The sequence below is a fragment of the Pogona vitticeps genome, chromosome 1 (assembly GCF_051106095.1).
Source record: "Pogona vitticeps strain Pit_001003342236 chromosome 1, PviZW2.1, whole genome shotgun sequence".
In the NCBI taxonomy this organism is placed as follows: domain Eukaryota; kingdom Metazoa; phylum Chordata; class Lepidosauria; order Squamata; family Agamidae; genus Pogona; species Pogona vitticeps.
The window spans coordinates 4349521-4361665 of NC_135783.1; the positions used below are offsets into that span (position 1 = coordinate 4349521).

At 43.6% G+C, this 12145-nt stretch overlaps 1 protein-coding gene across 6 annotated transcripts in view; it reads left to right on the forward strand.

Moving 5' to 3' along the window:
• Positions 1–12145, forward strand: part of EXTL3 (exostosin like glycosyltransferase 3) — a 173639-nt gene that overhangs the window by 14841 nt on the left and 146653 nt on the right. For 2 of the 6 annotated variants that reach the window (XM_072986464.2, XM_072986461.2), the window contains exon 1: positions 11515–11885. The exons of 3 other annotated variants lie outside the window; for them this stretch is intronic. The gene's annotated coding sequence lies outside the window, so the exon portion shown is untranslated. Of the gene's footprint in view, positions 1–11511; positions 11886–12145 lie in introns of those variants that run through there. One more of the 6 variants, XM_072986445.2, reaches the window with a different exon arrangement.

The window sequence follows — 12145 nt, forward strand, 5'->3', positions numbered from 1 at the left end:
TTTTTGATACTGCTTTCTCATAGATCCATGGGTGTGTCATAGCATACTTTTCTTCCCCACCCTGCTCTTCCTCTCTGTACTTTACAACATGATGATAATCCAGCCAGTCATTGCTTCTTAAGTATTTTACAACTATAAGAACAACAAGGCTAGAGATATTGGCTCTTCTTCTTCTTCTTCTTCTTCTTCTTCTTCTTCTTCTTCTTCTTCTTGTTGTTGTTGTTGTTGTTGTTGTTGTTGTTGTTGTTATTGTTGTTGTTGTTATTATTATTATTATTATTATTATTATTATTATTATTATTATTATTATTATTATTATTATTATTATTGTGCCTCTTTTTTATGCTTGACTTTATAGGTAACCACCCCATGGTTGACTTCGTCAGGTCTTGCGCTGAGGTTCTGCTGATTCTCAACACAGTCACTTCAATTTACTTATCGATAGAGTTAACACTAATTTATGCAGAGAGAGGTTTAGCCAAGGGTATTTTATTTGCTGACTGACCCAGTTAAGCCAGACCTCTTATTAGTTTTATGGGATTCTGTTTTTATTGATGTTCTGTCGTGAAGCACACCAAGTAAAATCCAGTTTTATGTTTTGGCTCCTTCTTCATGATAAACATTTTCAGTTACGTAAGGCCTTAAATGATCCCAACGGCATTTCGTTTTACGATGTACTAAAACAGATTGAGAGTCTTCCATTGCTCCAGATTATGAGGCGGCTGCTGTTTGAACATGCTATTCTTAAGAAAATCAGATGTAATATTCGGAAATAAATAACATGCAGAACAAAAGGACTGGTTTTGGAATTGTATTTCATGCCTTCAATTGACAAATTGTCCAGTAAGAGATACAAATTATGCCTAATTCAATATAGTACTTCCTTGAAATATCATTAGTGCTAATAATAGGGATAATATTAATTTATTAATAAGGAAGATAATAGAGGAGTGCAGTCACAGTTTGGTAGTAGAGCACATTGATTTCATGAGCTGAGGTCTTTTTTCCTGGCATCTCCATTAAAACACTGTGATCATTAAAATGTGAAAGCTAACAACAGTGAGTGTGATTGAGTTCTTGTTTTACCTTCAGCGGTTCCTCCCCTCCCTCTTTAATAAACTATGCGTCAAAAGGTGCAGGTAACAAACTTTGATTTAACCATAACTGAGGGTTTTCCACAGCAATTTTGGTGGGTTCGGTGTCATCAGTAAATGGGAGTAAACTCAACCGCTCTTCTTGAAGTCTTGTAGCAGGGAGTTCCACCAAACGTCTTGTGGTTGGTAGGCTTGTGCAGTGGTGCGCGCTGATTTGTGCGTAATGTTTTGCAACGGAAGTGCCTCGCCCGCTCCCCTTCTGCTGCTCTCTTGGGAGTTCGGACCCTCTCTGGGTGTCGCTCCTTCTTCCAAGGACCGCTCGTTTTGGGGTATACCTGGACTGCCCATTCTTCCCCCTCTGATTCTGTGACCTCTTCCTTTCTTGGGTCTCCAGAGCTGCTTTTGCTACCACTGTTCCCAATAAGAGGGTTTTGGACGAGGTTTGCTCGTCTCTATTTCCTCTAAGGGAAGTTCTCATGTGCACCACTTCCTAGGTCCATGGGTTCTCAAGCTCAATCCATCCCAACCTATGGCTAGATCTCCAGCCTTCTTTTCTTCCTCCTCCTCCTCCTCCACTGTATCTCCCCACTCTTCACCCTCTTTTATTATCTCCTTAACCTCTACCTCCCTCTCTTCTTTTCCTGCAACCAGATACCCCTCTACCATGGTTGTTCTGTCTGTCATCCCTTCCTTTCTGCTCAATCCTTCTCAGGTTCCTTTCCTCTTGTCTCCTTCCTCCATCCCACAGTGGTGACAACTGTAATTTTCCCATGGGGGGGGGAAGGAGGTTGTAAACAGTTTCTCATCCCTCGGACATAGACCAGGGTGTGGGGGGGGGATGGCTCATGGATTGAGGGAGAGGTCTCCATAGCCACTCCCTCACAGTGAGTACACAAATACGAAAAGGAATCAAACATATACCATACAAAAATCGTAAGTAACAGCAAAACACCATTCAAAACAGTAAACACAACAATCCATTAAAAACCTCCACTCAGGAAGCTAATCACTCAGAGAAAGCTTGCCTGTCAAGAAAGGTATTTGCCTGCTTGCGGAAGGACAGCAAAGAAGGGGGCAGGCTGACCTCCAGTGGGAGGGAGTTCCAGAGGCTGGGAGCAGCCACAGAGAAGTCCCTCTCCCATTTTCCCACCAAATGCAGCTGTGAAGGTGGGACCAAGAGAATGATCTTAACACTTGAGGAGGCTCATCAAAGAAGATGCACTCCTTGACACAGCTTGGGCCCAAGTTTTATAGGTTAAAACCAACACCTCGAATTCAGCCCAGAAACGAATCGGCAGCCAGTGGAGCTGCTGTAACAGATCGGCTATGTGTTCCCCATAAGCAGCCCCAGTCAGCACTCTGGCTGCTGCGTATTTTATAGTTCTCTTAATTCTAAGAGACCCTTAACAAGGAATCCTGAACATGTTTGCTGAGAAAAAAATCCTATTATGCACAATGGGTTTTACTTCAGAGTTAGCCTCAAGGAGATACAGTGGTGCCTCACTTGACGAGGATAATCCGTTCCAGCAAAATCGCTGTAGAATGAAATTGTCATCAAGCAAAAGTAAAAATCCCATTGAAATGCTTTGAAAACCGGTTCAATACATTCCAATGGGCGAAATACTACAGCATTCAGCGAAGATCCTCCATAGGGCGGCCATTTTCTGGTGCCTGTAAAGCGAGGAATCCGTCCTAAAACATAGCCATTTTACACAGTGGGGAGCCATTTTGAAAGCTCAACGATCAGCTGTTTTGATCATCGTTAAGCGAAAAATTTGTTCACAAAGCAGGGAACCGATCATCGGGAAGCGATTTTTCCCTATTAAAACATCATTTTGCGATTGCAAAAGTGACCACAAAAATGTCATTGTTAAGCGATTTCCTCGTCTAACGAGGTAATCGTCAAGCGGGGCACCACTGTACCTTGTGGTGTTGGAGGAGACTCTTGAGAGTCCCCTGGACTGCCAAGAGAACAACCCTATCCTTTCTGAAGGAAATCAACCCCGAGTGCTCACTGGAGGGACAGATCCTGAAACTGAGACTCCAATACTTTGGCCATCTCATGAGAAGAGAAGACTCCCTGGAAAAGACCCTGATATTGGGAAAGTGTGAAGGCAAGAGGAGAAGGGGACGACAGAGGATGAGATGGATGGACAGTGTCATTGAAGCGACCAACATGACTTTGACCCAACTCCAAGAGGCAGTGGAAGACAGGAGGGCCTGGTGTGCTCTGGTCCATGGGGTCACGAAGAGACGGACACGACTTAACAACTAAACAACAACAAATTAACATCAGGAATGGCAACACAGAGAAAGCAGATTCAGAACTCTTCAACCTCCTAGGATACTCTCTTATGGATCCCCGAGTAGCTATTATGGGAGGTGGGTAAGGAATTGTAGAGATAGTCTTGAAAAGAACAGCAGAAATTGGTTATAAATAAACAAATTCCAGTGCATCTGAGAGCCTGAACATAAACGAAGGCTTTTTAGGTAACTATTTATGTTAATCACCCAGCTTTCTTATGTATCTTAAGCACCCTGGTGTCTTAGACGGGTATAAAATAATTGTTGCCCATGACCAACTATGAACTCTGTCTCAGAAACCATTTTTAGCATTCCTGTGCCAGCCATGTCTATGTCGCTTGTCACTCCAACTAGGATTTGCGAATTGATCTCTTGGTGGTCCCATTCCTGTTTTAACAAAGCCTTGACATTTGGTCTGTCATCTATATCATCACTTGGACATGAGTCTTTCCACAATGCCGTCAATAAAGTACAATATGTTTGTACTCCAGTGTCTAATTAAATAGATTTTTTATCTTAAGAAGCTCACACGGAAATGCAGTTGTTTGACTTTAAGGAGCTACAGTATTTTGCCTTTTCGCTTTCTTTTTTCCGTGCTAGGACAGAGTCACACAGCCACTGCTTTGGAAATTCCCCATCTTGGCATACTGGGAGGGATGGTGTCAGGGAATGGCTACTGAAAACTCTGTTCCAAGATTTCCACGGCTCAGCACCATGATGTTTCTTCTGTCTGTCCTCAGCACTGAGCGCCATTAGTTAGTCTCCTTATTGTCGACGGATGTCCTTTAGTTTAAATACAGGTATAATTTAAGAGTTTGCACAAACCTAGTTTTTAATGCATTGATGGAACATTGCAAAGAAATGGTTTGGTGGAGCTGGCAATTTTCGACAGACGTGTGCGCAGCAGCTCAACAATTCCGTTTTGGTCAGGCAGAGTCTGACCACGAGGGAGATGCTGTTTGCTGAATGCATAGCTGATATTTTAAGCCATGGAGACCAAACTGTAGGTTTGCCCGTTTTGAGCACCATGAGTTACTGAATGCTTTGATATTTATAACTATGCCATCTGTTGTGTTTTGAATTCTGGACGGTGGGAAGCTACTTGGATTACCCTGGTGGTCATTCTTTTTCAAATTTTACAGAGTGTGGGAAAGTGAAAGTGAGCTAATTTTGGGAGAGGAGCAGAAAGAAGACAAGGGCATGTAGTACTTATTAAAAATGGGAACCGTCCTTGGAGAAACTATAGTACAGTATATTCAATGAACTAACCCAGACATACTTTTTAAAAATGCAAATGCGAAATGCATATCCTCTTGCATGCTGTTTTTTTACTTTGTATATTAACCAAATATATTTGATTACTAATACATCATAAAATTGTTAATTAAATATCTTAATAAAAGTATTTATTAATTATTAATAAATGCCTCTTTCCAAAGAGTCAATCCATGTGCTTGTTGATATAGTCTCAAACCAAATCAGTTCTTGTCATGTGGAAGAATGTAGGGATAGTAGCACCTACGTGTATCATAAAAACTATTTTAACGAACAGGGTGGATTTGAATCAGGTTGATTTAAATCATGATTTAAATCACTAGTCAGTAGGATTCAATTTAAGTCATGATTTTTACATGTGAAGACTCTTTCTTGCTGGTAGGTATAATCTTTAATATTTGCAACCAGATGAAGATTCATATTTTGAATAATAACCCATCAGATTAGTTAAACAACAATATCATATTTTAGTTCCATGGGCTAATCACTCATATTTGGAAAACCACTTAAATTGTTTTATTCAACTAAAAGAACAACATCATGTAACATGCATATTCTTGTCTTTACTTAAACGTCAACGTTTTCATTGTTTGTATATAGAGTTGCAGAACAACAATGGGATTAAGGTCTTTTCTGGAACTGTTCAGTTTATATAATTTTTACTGTGAAAAAGTGCATGTTATCTCAACTTGGATAACTTAGTTTACAAAAAATGTAAATATTGCATGAATATACAGCTTCATGCTCTATAACTTTCTATTTCATGAATAACATTTGCACTGCTGCTGTTCAGTCTTTAAGTCGTGTCCAACTTTTTGTGACCCCATGGACCAGAGCATGCCAGTCCCTCCTGTCTTCCACTGCCTCCCAGAGTTGGGCCAAATTCATGTTGGTCGCTTCGATTACACTGTCCAACCATGTCGTCCTCCAAAGAGGACGAGATGGTTGGACAATGTCATCAGGACACTGTGTCAGAGGACTTTGACCTCTGAGCGTTCAGCCTGGAGGCTGGCGGTGCATCATGGCCTCTCCCAATTTGAAGAGACCCTTGTCCAGCAGGCTGAGGCCAAGAGGCTGTCCCGAAACCAGCAAAATCAGGGAGCTGGACAGGGGACAGATTGTCTTTGTCCGCAGTGCGGAAGAGATTGTGTTACTCTCGAATTGGCCTTTTCAGCCACACTAGATGCTGTTCCAAGACCTCTGTTCAGAGCACGTTACCACAGTTTCTCGAGATTGAAGGATAACTACATATATACATAGTCTCCCCCGTGCAAATAGGCTCTGCTTTTTCTGTCATATCCTCCCAGATTCCCTGGACCATATTTTATTTCATTGCCCGGCGCATTCATCTCTGAGAAAGCTGTTTCTCGAACCGTGGCTTTCTCTCTTGCCCAACTCCCTATCCTTTTTCCTGAACGATTCTTGCCCGCGGATTACATCTGCTGTTGCAAGATATCTTTTGGAAATTTCCAATTTAACCCATTACCTATGATACTACTTGTTGAGTGTATCTCCTATTTTATGTTTACTCTGATCATCGCTTGGCTTGTACCCATGTTTTGCTGTTGTCCGTTCATATGCCAATAAAGGTTTCGAAATCGCATTACATAGTCTGATCCAGCAGAGGTATTTTTCACCAAGGAGATTTTGGTAAAAATAACAGTCTGTTCTTACTTAAGAAAATAATAAAAGATATATGCAGAGTACAGTATATAGGTATTTTTGTAGCTAAGTAAGATTTTGTTTGTTTAGGTTTCTCCACTCCGAGGTGATGTTTGCAATGTGGATGGCATTGCTGTGCACAGTAAGAAGGATAAAAAAAGGTTAAAAAATTGTGGGCAAAAGTGTTTATATTTCCAAAGAGAAAGGATGTGTGGGTGTATTCAGTAGTTTCACTGACATTTTCCTGAAGTCCCACATAATGTAGTAATTGTCTCGTTGGGAAATGCACTTTGATTTACAGTTTCCAATTGCTGTCTGTAGGTGTACACCTATAATACCTTTTTTTGTCTCCTTCTCTTCAGCAGCTGGTTCCCCAGTCCTTGATCCTCAGTAGTGTGTCACCTAACAAAGAGGGGATTGTGTGACTTTGGATATTCTAAACAAATGTGTAGGGGAAAGAAGAAAGAGGAAGTTACAGTATTTTTTCCCACGCTTGTTTGGAAAGACCAAGCGGAATCCTTTCATCCTTCCTTATGGGGAAGTGTGTGCATATGTGTACACAGACTTCAGATGGATTGATGGTTTACCCACCTTACTATGGAGACATCTACTCTGGACCTTTAAAGCTAGTAACTGGCACATTCGTTCCAGTATACTTTAGCTTTTTCTTTGTCTAATGCAGTGTTTCCCAAGCTAGGAGTTGTGACCCTCCCCAAGGGGGTCATAAAGTGTTTTCTGGGGGGTTGTGGGTCCTCTTATATGTGTCATAGCCCTTGTTAAATACTTTTTTTCCTTGACCTTTTGAATCTGTTAATTAGTGTGTGAGAAACAGCCCCTTTGGGGGAGAAATCTGAGAACGGATGACTTGCTATTAAAAATGCCTTTTTATGCAAATGTGGCAAGAGGGGATTGCAGGTTATTTGGGTATTAGAAAAGGGGATTGTGACAAAAAATGCTGGGAACTACTGGTCTAATGCCTAATCTAACTTTTATTTCTTATATTAATCTGTTTCTTGCCGTTCAGGTTTGAAAGGCCAGTGATGAACCCTCCATAAACTCCCATATGTAACACCATATGAAATGTTGGTTATTGGCTTTGTTGTTTAGTCATTAAGTCATGTCCAACTCTTCGTGACCCCATGGACCAGAGCACGCCAGGCCCTCCTGTCTTCCACTGCCTCCCGGAGTTGGGTCAGATTCATGTTGGTTGCTTCGATGACCCTGTCCAACCATTTCGTCCTCTGTTGTCCCCTTCTCCTCTTGCCTTCACACTTTCCCAACATTTTTGTCTCCAGCATAGTGTAATTAAAGATTCACTGCTTTTGAACAGTGTTTCTACTGTAGTTATGCTCACAGACTATAAATATCTAATCCTCCTGTAAATCCATCTAAATTATTTTAATGCATCCCTGCCAGGTGATGATTGTGTCCAATAACTTTCATATCATCTTAGAACTGCAGGATCATCGAGTCTAGCCCCTGTCAAGGAAGAACAGTGGGGAATCGAACTCCCAACCTCTGGCTCCTCAGCCAAAGACCTCAACCACTGGGCTATCCAGCAGTTCAGCAAGGAAAGATCCCCACTGCCTTTCTTCCTTCAGACAGCTGATCTGCACTGATCTCCACTTCAGAATTTGATCCTTGATTTTACAAGGCCTGTGATATTTTGTCAAAGACAAAATGGGAACAACAGTCCTAAAGTGCTGCTTTAAAAAACAGTCACGTCTGTGATAACCAGAACCTGAAAGCCTACAAAAATACAATAAGTGGAGAAATCTACTGTTTGAAAAAAAAATGGAGAAAATTGTTTGCTAAACTTATAAATCTATATAGTATTTAATGTCAATTTCTATTATCAGTAGCTACATGGAACACTTTCGTCATAATGGCTAGTATTTGAACAGACATATTAAATTACTTTGCTTTTACTTTATCAAAACAAAGACAGCCTGTCAGTTTTGACATGTTTTCTGAAGAGTTCTTTGACAGTAAACTAAAAAGCACAGTTACTAAAAGAAACTTCAAATAAAAACATTTATTTGAAATTCAAAGAAAACCTTTACAAGCTACACTTTGCCAGATATAACATGTTGGAATTAAAAAAAAAAACTAAAGAAGTAATAGATTTTACAAGGTGGAAGCATGATCCTCCTCCACTCCTCACAAAAAGGGAAAGGGCACAGAGCCAGACTGCATGGATAGCAAATTAAGAACGAAGGAGTGGCTTCAGAGGGAGGGAGAAGACTGAAGCGGAAAAAGACGGTCATGCAAGAAACTCTTCTCTCACCCAACCCTCTAAGCCACTCTCATTTCCCCTGAAGATTACATTTACGCATGCTACTATATCACGTGTGTTTTGTGTGTTTAGTCGTTTAGTCGTGTCCGACTCTTCGTGACCCCATGGACCAGAGCACGCCAGGCCCTCCTGTCTTCCACTGCCTCCCGGAGTTGTGTCAAATTCATGTTTGTTGCTTCGCAGACGCTGTCCAGCCATCTCATCCTCGGTCGTCCCCTTCTCCTCTTGCCGTCACATCTTCCTAACATCAAGGTTTTTTCCAAGGAGTCTTCTCTTCTCATGAGACTACTATATCACACATAGTAATAATGTTAAACAGACCCTGCAGGATCAAAGTCTGGCATCCTATATTCCAACCAGATATCTCTTGGGAAGCAGGCCATAAATGATCGTTGTTGTTCCTCAGCAGTTCCAGTCTCTGAACTTAGATTTGGCCATTAACCACTGACAACATGCTCCTCCATGAATTGGGCCAAGCCTGATGTAAAGGGATGAAAGCTACTGGCCAACATCAGGTTTTGTGGCAGGTAATTCCCTAGGTAAACGTGCTGTATCTTTTTTGGAGTCTTGACTGTCTGACACCAATTCAGATTAATTGAATAACTCCAGGTTGCAATGCCAGGCTGCTTCTGTCCTGCCTTTTCTACCTACGTTCCAACCTGCCTATGAACACAGAAGAGGATTTGACCAATCACTCTTTTCTGCCAACTTCCTGCCATGCTCTTGCATCTTTTGAACCGTATTTCCTACATCTGAGTATCCAAGAAAACGCAGAGCTAAAAAGAAAGCAAGAGCTATTTTGATAGAAGCCTCCATTACTAAGTGCTTTTCAGCAACCTGTGCACTGCTGTCGTCCCATTTAGACCAGCCTGGAGGAACAGAGGATACAGGAAAGGAGCCTCCAGGACAGGAGAGCATCATTGACACAAGTGGTAAACTGTGGGAATCAATGAAGTGCCTTATACTAGGTAGGACTGAGAATCACTGGTCAATGTTTAATCTTCTTGACATGGTCTGGAAGTTATGTATGTAAGTTGTTTCACGTTCTAGTCTGGTTCTGTAGTTGCTTTTTGCTATGATAGTCACTCTTAGGTCATACAAAGAGTTGTAGTCTTGCTATCCTTTGGGCTCTATAAAGGGTGCCTCTTGAAGAAGCAGACAGACCGTAAAGCATTGTAGCAGCTTCTATTTTTGTACATTAATAAGAGGAAGTAGGCCTGATACAAACTTGGAGGTGCCAACAAATGTACTGTGCCAGGTGAGCAAAATATAGGTATATGAAGATATCTATAAGTAATGGTCTGTGGGCTGGAACTCCCAGAATGCTGCCTAGACAATTCTTGGAGGATTGAGTCAAAAATATGAATGGCATATTCCTAGCCAAAAGACGTTAAAGGAACATTTTGTGCAAAGATGGACATGATAAAAGGACAAAAATGGAAGGAACCTCCTAGAAGCAGAAGACATCAAGAAGAGCTGGCAAGAATAGACAGAGGAATTATACCAGAAAGATCTGGATGTCCCGGACAACGTAGATAGTGTGGTTGCTTGAACCAGACATCTTGGAAAGTGAAGTCAAGTGGGCCTTAGAAAGCATGGCTAACAGCAAGGCCAGTGGAGGTGATGGCATTCCAGTTGAACTATTTAAAATCTTAAAAGATGATATTGTTAAGGCGCTACACTCGATACGCCAGCAAGTTTAGAAAACTCAGCAGTGGCCAGAGGATTGGAAAAGGTCAGTCTTCATCCCAGTCCCAAAGAAGGGCAGTGCCAAAGAATGCTGCAACTACTGTACAATTGCACTCATTTCATATGCTAGCAAGGTAATGCTCAAAATCCTGGTAGGCATGATCTGCCTGAATGTGCCAGAAAGAACTGGGGGCAGACTGGCTGAGGGCGTTGCTGGTCAGGCAGGGCTCCAAGGGGGCAGGGATCCAGGAGGAGGGCCTCTGGCGGGCCTGGGGCCGGCTGGATGACCACCGGAGAGGAGCCGGCGGTGGGGCTGGGTGTGCTCACTGCAGGCTCTGGGGGCACCTCCTCCTTGACTTGCACCTCCGTGTTAATAGAAATCCTCTTCCACTGCTCCAGGTTCGCGCTGTCCCTGCGGTGATGGAAGGAGGGAGTGGGTGAGGAACAAATGGATCAAGGGCTCCTAACCATTTCATCTCTGGAATATTATTTGAAATTGATGCCTTTGAATTGTGGTGCTGGAGGGAGACCCTTGAGAGTCCCAGGACTGCAAGGAGAACAAACCTATCCATTCTGAGGGAAATCAACCCTGAGTGCTCACTGGAAGGACAGATCCTGAAGCTGAGGCTCCAATATTTTGGCCATCTCTCATGAGAAGAGAAGACTCCCTGGAAAAGACCCTGATGTTGGGAAAGTGTGAAGGCAAGAGGAGAGAAGGGGACGACAGAGGACGAGATGGCTGGACAGGGTCATCGAAGTGACCAACATGAATTTGACCCAACTTCGGGAGGCAGTGGAAGAGAGGAGGGCCTGGCGTGCTCTGGTCCATGGGGTCACAAAGAGTCGGACACAATGACTAAAGAACAACAAACATTGATTTTTTTAAAAATTATGGTTTATAAATTTCAGTGAGTTTGACATAAACTTAAAAAAAAAATAATAAGGAAGATAAGGCAAGCCCCTCAGGTAACTTCCACAGGAAGAGACCCCGTGCTTTGCCCACGAGCCAATACTATTTTGAGCGGGAAAGGTGTGTTTCCCGAGTGCGCATGCGTAGCATTCCTGTGCTGAGGCCACGCCCCCCCCAAAAAGAGAGAGTGCCGCTTGTTTGTTTCCGAACGCCTCCCGCTCTTCTCCGAGTCAGGCTTCGGTCTCCTTTTTCTTGCGCCGCCCCACGATCCTCGTGGCCCCGCCCCCTTTCGGTTCCGTCCCTTTCCGCCCGCCTTCGTCTCCCCCCCCACCGTCGTTCGTTTCCGATTCTCCTCTTCGGCCCTTTCCGTCCCCGAGCGAGCTGAAGTCGAGAGCTGAGGCAGGGGCAGAAAGGCATCGCGCGCGTGCGTCGGCTTTTTCCCCGCCCCCCACTCGCTCCGTGGGACGGACCATCTGCGCCGAACCTGGAGGGGGTGGAACAACAGCGGCAACGAGGGACTAGAAAAGGAGGAAAAGGCATCTCCCCCATTTCTCCCCCCATTCCTTCCCACTGAGGGTTCTCCCTACGGATCCCCGGAGCGGCTGGCTTAACACCGCGACCCCCCCCCGTGAGGCGGGAGGATTGGACCAAGAAGGTGAGCGCTGTGTGTGTGTCTGTGTGAGGAAGAAGCGGGACCTACCACGAGGCATCCAGGGGTGTGCTTGTGGGCATATAGGCGGCCTTTGGAGGGGGCGGGAGAGGAAAAGAGGGGGGTGCCTCCCCTTTCGTGGCAGAATGGTACAGTCTAAGCCGGGTAGGCGGTCCCTCCCCTTGGAGGGGGGGCTGTGGAAAGGTGAACTGGGTGGGTGGGTGTGGGGTCCCCAAGGTGCAAGGACCTGGTCAGGATAGGACCCC